This window comes from Rhipicephalus sanguineus, unplaced genomic scaffold (genome assembly GCF_013339695.2).
Source record: "Rhipicephalus sanguineus isolate Rsan-2018 unplaced genomic scaffold, BIME_Rsan_1.4 Seq300, whole genome shotgun sequence".
NCBI classification, from domain to species: domain Eukaryota; kingdom Metazoa; phylum Arthropoda; class Arachnida; order Ixodida; family Ixodidae; genus Rhipicephalus; species Rhipicephalus sanguineus.
The window spans coordinates 59,223-67,387 of record NW_023614971.1 but is presented as its reverse complement, the minus strand read 5'-3'; positions in this window follow the sequence as shown (position 1 = coordinate 67,387).

Genomic DNA, 8,165 nt, shown 5'->3' with positions numbered 1-8,165 from the left:
AAATAAATAAATAAAAAATATACAAAACAAACATAAAATAATAATAAAATAAAAAATACGAAAAAAGGAAAATGAAAAATATTAAAGCGTTGTATCGCTTTCATTACTGCTGGGCGAAACCACTGAAGATTTCACGTGTAACCATGATTGCTTCAGGAGCTTCGCCCAAGCTCTTCATCATTCACCCGTGGATATGCTGTATTTTTTAAAGTAAATTCCATTTGATTTTCGCCCAACTCCAATTTAATGTAATGAGTTGTTCTTAGGCTCCGTACTGCTTATTTTTCACGTTTGCTTCACTTCTTGAACAGAGTCGGTACTTTTTTCTTTCTCACTGAGGCAAACTCTTGACAGATAGTGGTGCTTGGCAAGCGCGTGTGTAGCAAACTTTCGCGAGGAGAACGCGCCTGCTGCGTCACACCGCTAACGACACTACTTCACAACCATCGTTACTTCCATGCCCGCACGGGGCCCCGATTCAAAGGCGCGCTCCCATCGCCACCAAAAATTGGGCGCACGTGATCTTATGTAAACTTCACCGCAGTGCGGCACTAGTTTCTTGCGATTTCAGGTGGGCTTTTGAGGCATATTGAAAGCCAAAAATTGGTCATAATAAATGACGCTAGCATTAATTACACGATACGTTAAGGTATTTACGATTCAATTTCATCAGAGAGAAAACTACTATTAAATCTAAAAGTAAGCAAAGCAGCGAAAAGTTGCCACGGTGCCAGCTGCCACGGCTCCTTTTTATAAGGGTTAATTAAGGTTCAGGCATATTAGAGTTTATTGACTGAGTGCACTGAAGGATTGTGATCATCTGGGATCGTGGCTGCACCTGGAGTAGGAGATCTTAACCACGAGCCTCTTTTTACGTGCCCTTCGAGATCCGCTACGGCAGTGTGTGAAACATAAAGATATCTGTGGGAAATCTCCTTTGCAGCCTTTATTGGCGCACTGCGCGATACCGTCCCAACATGGCGTACCAAAACAGTCCAACTCCAGCCTCAGACCACTTCTCCTCTTCTTCATCTTTCAGTCCGTGCAGCACGCATTTCTACAATATTCCTTGAATACATCAGACCACATGAACGCCGACGCGCGATTGCCGTCACCAGACATCTAATTTACAGATTAGGTCGCCTAGAGATCATTTTTAGGAGCTTGCTCGCCGGGTTCATAAGCTGGGGCAAATTCCCGCGCCGTAACCTGCATCAATCCATTTAAATCCTCGTGGAACGCGAAAGGAACGTTACGCGCGTCGTGTCTTCCCTCTAACTTGGCTGTTATTCTCACAAGGCAAGTGGGGTACGCGGTCGACAGCCAGGCGAGCGTAGATAGCTAATTTCAGGACCCTTTGCCATGGGCGTCTCGAGGGTAGTTTTTTAATTGAATGAACATTAGGAGCGCTGCGTCTGCAAGTTTCGACAATGGAGAACAAGACGCTCTTAGATACCTTCTATACTCTGTTTCACAAGCTGTTGGCAGCGTTGTTGAAGGCACGGGCGCTCGCAGCCAATCATGATAGAGCGCACTTCATCAGTGTTTCCTACGCGGATGTCGCGTCCGTTAATTCAACCGGTCTGTATGGAAGTAGTGTACTATAATACGTCGTTTCATTTTTATAGCAGATGGCGCTTGGTACCTTTTGATCTGTTTTGATCTGTTTCGCTCATTTACCGACGGAATGACCAGCGTTGCAATGAAACTGGCCCGACCTCTATTTATCGTCACCCGCTTAGTTTGAGTTCTTGGGCGTTAGAATCTTTTAAATGTTTATGCACCGTGTATAAGAATATTTACTTCAGTCACTGAATCACTAAACGTACGAATGATTGAATCAATCAATGTGAAGCTTCATTTTCACTTCTCAGTGTGACTTGCTTGATTCCTTGTCATAATAGCAGACATTTCTGTGTTTTCATTTTGGCTGCTATCACTACGATACTCAATGATCCTGACCTCTACGCACACATGTATGATAGATGCGAGCTTGTTAAAAGAGCTCATAATGTCATGGTCCTCATCACAACTTAAATCTGAATGCTCATTGTATCGTCCCCAGGGTTATTACGACAGTTGCATTAGGGTCAACACGTCATTGATGAAGTGGCCCAGTTTTCTCATGACATGTTCCTGAGCGATAATATGCGCCATATATCTCTTCCACTTCTCAGCGGTTACTTGCTAAATTCCTTGCAATAGTAGAGTGTGAACGTCTTGAACCTTAAACGTCTTAGTGGCCGCTGCTACTAAGCCCTTCACGTCACTCCAAACAAGCTCTATGGGTTAAGCTGGCAGTGGTAGGGAGGTAGCGCACAACGAGTGACCAGCCCTAGCGATGCAGTCCACACAGTACGGTCCCCGCTGCGTGTGCGTTGTCGACAGCTTCATGAGCTGCGCTTTCACCATGTCGCTGCTCCATGGAGCACCTTTTTCGGAAAGCTAAGCCGTATATCCTTTTTTAGGCTACACATCATCATCAGCCTGTCTACGCCCACTGCAGGGCAAAGGCCTCTCCCATTTTCCGCCAATCACCCGGTCCTGTGCTTTCTGCTGGCCACGTATACCTACAAACGTCTAAATATCATCCACTCCCCTAATTTTCTGTCTCCTCCTCACGTGTTTGCGTGAGTGCTCATACGGCAATTTTTCCTGCTTCACAGAATGATAAGGTGCGTTATCCATGACTATAACACTGCCAGGTGGTAGTAGTGGAAGCAGCTTCTGAGAGACAGTTGCGGGGTGCACTTTTATCTTCATATCCCAAATTTTATAAGAACCACTTCCCCTGGGAGAACCACTTTTCGTAGTGGTCGCCATTCATTTACTCGTGGAGTCGCCTGACCTTTTTTTAGCTTGGAAGACTTCCGCTGCGCCTTCAACGAAACCATGTTCCCTACCGCAGTGCACGACAATCATCCCTCCCTCCTTTGCCACTGGGGTTTCGAAGACCAGTCGACAAAGCAGATCGACCGGCTTCGTACGTAGACTAGATATGCCGTCTATCCACACCGACTACGCGTATGACCAGCGTTGACCCACGTTTCATCGGTGAAAAAAATTGCCCTACCCTCGAGTCGCAGCTCCGCTGTTTGGTGCAGTCACCGGCGGCGACTCTGGACATGTGCGTCGCTTCTATGAGAAGGCGTTCGGAGAGCGCTTCTTGTACCTGAAGCCAAGTTTTTTCAGCATCCTCTGCATCGTCGTCGTGGACACGGTTGGTAGCGTCTAGTCTTCTTTGAAACGCTGCACCACTTTGGCGATAGTTGGAATTTCGCCTTTCTCAAACAATCACAGCGTATTCACGGATGAATGATGATGGGCGAAGCTGCGGAGGTTCATCGGTAAACCGTGAATCTTCCGTGAATTCTGCCCAGTACATCATCACCGACGTGAGATCGGGCCGTTTATGCTAAAGGTTCGATGAGTTATGACGACTTGCAGCTCGCTTTAATTTTACATGTACGCTGTGAATTTTCATTGTTTAGAAAACCATTGCTTTAGAAAACATCTGGCGTCTTTCGTTAAGCAGCTGGCGTCTTTTCGTTTTGCTTTAGAAACATCTGGCGTTCTTTCGTTTTGCTTTTAGAAAAATCTGGCGTCTTTCGTTGGTTTATTTCATCAATCACGGCGTTTGAACGAAATTTTTATTGTTTAATCACGCACAGGAGAAATCTCACCAGGCACTACCTTGGAGGTAAACAATGGCTGCTAATGGGAATGAGAGACAGAAGAAGTCGGTTTTTAGCTAACACAAGAAATCTACTTCTACTACTTCTACACTTCTACACTTCTACTTCTACTAACGTTTCCTACTGGAACATGCCAATGGCTGCAAATGGGGAATGAGAGACAGAAGAATTCGGCTTTTAGCTAACGCGCACGCTGCGAATTTTTTATTGTTCAACAAGGCACAGGAAAAATCTCCCACCGGCAACACCTTGGAGGTCACGATCTGGTACTAGCGTTACGACTAGTTACGCACTACTACGACTACGAGGGACGAACGGGTGCCGCCTTAAGGAGCTTCGCCCCTAAAATGCCGTGCACCACTCTTCGCAAGAGCTGAGATCAAAATGGTCTAGCTTTTTTTCCGATCACGGCCTTTCCCACAGAACGCTTCTTCGGTGGTAGGACTTCGCCGGCGTCTTCCATCTCCCATTTCCACCGATACAGCGTTCGCTCGCTCACCTGGGTCTGTTTCGCGGTCCTCTTGATAAGTGCATCCACACTTGCGCTGTCCCCGCACTCGACGCGAAGCCTTTCAAAACATTTAAAGCTATCTGCGGCCGTATAATGTACTTTTATTCCTTGTTCCGTATCCATTTTCCCTGTTACGTCACGCTTGAGGCGCCGCCCACGGCGGAAGCCGCGACTTTTTTCGAATTTGCCAATAAAAAGCGCTCGTAGCCGCCCATAGCTTGTTGAGCAAGACAAGTGCGGCAGTTGGCGTCTTTTACGGAGGAATTCTGGGGAAATCCCTAGTAATGTGTAGGTATTTTTGGGGAAAAATCTAGGGGCTTTAGTGACTTTTTGGCTGAGGGCCACAAAGGGGCCGTATAACTCTTTTATTTCGTCCGCGAGTGGTGACAAAAGAACAATTGTACGTAAATGAAAATAAACTTGTTTTATGAGCTTCTGCTGCTAAGGTTAATGAAGCGTATTGCGAAGTAAACGCAAAACAAACGTATTTTGAGAGTCGTAGCCACATGTCGCTTTTGCATCCAATCCAAGTCGCTTAAGGCGGGCCGTTGCGAGAAAAACAGCTGATCGTCTCTGCGAGCCGTGTTGTTTGTTCTGTCACCTATAATGCTGCGAAAAGAAAGTGATCGCGACTACCCGGGAGTATTTTCGTCGCAGAGGAATATCGGAAGCTGCGAAGAGCAAGGAAAACATGGAATTCTAGCCGCAAGGTGAGTAAACAATGCCGTTACCGCGTTACGTTTACTTTGCTTTGGTTCTTACGGGTAGCGAAAAAAAATCGTTATGAACTGGGGAAGCATGTACTTCTATCTTCTGATATCTAGTAAGCTTCAGCTTTTGATTTCGTGAACGATAGTGCGTGAGCGAGCGTAGTTACAGCGTACATGGACGTGCACATTCAGTTGTTTCCCCTGTGCAGCCTGCAAAGAAGTGTATGATATATGCTGCATTGGTTTACCGCGTTGCGGCGAGAACTCTGAAAAAAAAGGGAATATTTACGGAGCCACCTATCAGGCTGTTCCAGCAGCGGCGGGCCTGTTTTGGTGTGTGTGTGGCTAGAGGTGCTACGAGTCTTTCGCCAAGTTCCGAGGTTTTTTTTGCTACGTAAGGAGGCTGAAGTGTGAAGACTTAACGATGCTACTTTGAAGTGCTTGTACCGGGGTTAAGAAGAAGCGGAGTCAATTCAGGGTCACATTTTCATGGAACAAAAAGAAGTGAAACCAACACTTCAAATCTATTTGAGTTCTTGTGGTTGGGCCCTGGTTTAAACGTATAAATAACAAAACGGTTGGATTTTTTCTCCAGCTCAATGACAAATGCCTTGTAATCGCTGCCTATCCGAATCAAACCGATGGAGCATGTTTGGTTTCCTGTGTGTTCTTGCATTAAGTGGCCTGTAATACATTGTGAATTCTCTAGCTGCAGCATCCGGAGCTTGTCGATGGAGTGAGGGGCATGCGTTCGGCTACCTAATGCATCGCAGGCACCCTCTAACATCTCCTGGCTGCCGTTTGGCCTGGAGTTCCCCAGTCTTCACTGCTGCTTTAGCCACCTCGTCGGCCATGAACATTAAAACTTTATTTCCGTTTTAACTTGTTTTCATTTTCTGTTCTTTGGTTCACGTTTCTTTATTGCGTGTCATCTTTTGGTGTGACAAGCGTATGCATTAGTGTTTTTAAATAGATACTCCACTTTCTTGTTGTAGTGTGAGCACGTCTTCAGAAGTTGCTTTGACATGTGGTCGTCAGCCTTCTGAAATGATGTACACAACACGTATCATGCGGCGTCATTTCATGCGGCAAGCCTGTAAGCATAGCCTTTCTCTCCAGTGCTTGCTCTTCATAAGTTTTTTGTCATGTGCTAGTCAGCTATCTGAAATGATATGCAGACCATGCTTGACTGTACACCAAAAGACTGTAGTTGTCACTTGAAGTAGGAATGTATATGACACAAGTGTTTTACAAGTTGCACTAAAGGATGGTATGCCTGTTTGTCACTCACAGAACGTGCTTTTACACTAAGCAAAATACCACAGTCTACTATCTGTGTCCTTTTTGAAACTGTAGTTGACTTTTGCGTGGGTCACAGCTATCAATTCTTTTGCAAATTTATGTCCTCGAAAACCAAACATATACTTTTTTGTAAACAAATTAGGCCAGTTACATTGCAACATGCTTTTTACATTTATGTAATGTTGACCCTATTTCTGTAAGAAAAAACTTTGCTATTGCTATTCAGGAAAGCATCCCATCAATTGCACAGACGTGTTTTGGACACTGTATATATTGGTTTGTCTTGCTGCTTCATGTACTACCATTCTTATGCAACTGTCCTTTCTTATAAACATTGACAAACGGCCATCTTGTTAGGGGTACTATACAACTCTGTAATATATCTGAAATGCATGGCTGTGGACATAATTGCCCACGTACCTTGTGATTCGTATACTGTGCACATTTCATGTCCCTCTTTTTTTTCATGCGGTACGATGGGACGCAGCAATAAACAGAGACAACATGATCCGAACTTAAACCACAATTTGAGGTGCACGGACATTGTTTACAGTATAACGCTTTTAGCAACGTAACATGTCCATAGTAGAAAGGCAAGATGATGTCATCTATACTTGCATTATAGTAGTCGTTAATTACCCATGCAGTACGATGTCACACTGTGCTTCCTTCAGCATGATGTTTCCTGTAACTTGTGCATGTAATAGATGTCAGTAATGCTTTAAAAACATGACACTGCAGATGCGCAATTATGTTTATTTACAGAACGTATATGCTGTCTTTGCATTGGTGTGAACACGAATAAATTCTTTTTTACAAGGTTCTGTCTTGAAGAGAGTGCGTACATATTCTTTCACATTACTTCTGCATTCACAAATGAGCACACTTCTGAATGAGAAAAAGGTACTTGAAATGCCAGACGATCTGTTTCAGCATCAGTTGGCCCTTTCAAAAGGAACAGTGTGGTGGATGTGCAACAAAACAGCACAGTGCCCACAAGTTGTGCGTGAAGTAAAAGGCAAGCCCTGTGTTGTTATACCACAAGTGAGGATACAAAGACTTGGTGTGCCCTCCCAGTTATAGAGCAATAAAGGTCAGTGTTCGTGATAGATGACGATCAGCAGTAACAAAAAACAATAAACAAACCCTTGCTTCCAGTGAATTGGCTATAGACTCAGCTGCCGAGTATAGTGCGTTTAACTGACAGTGCTAAATGAAAAGTTCCTATTTACCGCCATCTAAAAATGACCCTCACGTGTAGTCAAGTTGTGGGAAGGACCTTGTCATGCAGCATGTGATGAAACCCAGCAGCAATTTTATTATTACCAGGAAATGTACTTACAAAGCGTTTTTCTTATACTGTTAGGTAACATCTTAGCAGGCACGAAGTCACGCTGCTGAACTTCATTCAGCACATGGGTCGGTTCCTGCTGACAGCGAACACATCTCCATGGGTAACATGCCCCCATATATTAGTTTACGTCTATTCGGCACATGTTTTCTCACTGAAATGACACTTGCTAGTGCTGCTGTAAGGTGGTGCGTTAGCCAAATAGTGGATTACCATGCGGACAGCTTGTCGAGGAATACATGTGGAGTCTGATGACCGTCCTTGTCATGCAGTGGTTGGGGGTCATCACTGACAACACTGCCATTCATAGTGTAGTCTATCGCTGAAATCTGAACGCTTCTGTCACCTTCTGCAATGCAAAGGCAAGTGCAAACATACACATGCTGCAGCAATGTGATATGCACATTCTGATTCTTAATGGGGGTACACATGCTGAATGCGCGAAAAGCACTCTTATTAGCCCAATACAAACTTCATTCAGACTGCACTGCAGCATGGCGGTGGGATGCACTTACCTATTTACAACTGTTATTGCGTCGACAGCCTTGGAGAAGTGTCAGGAGCCATGGTCCGGTTTGTAGCCCCTGTGACTCTGT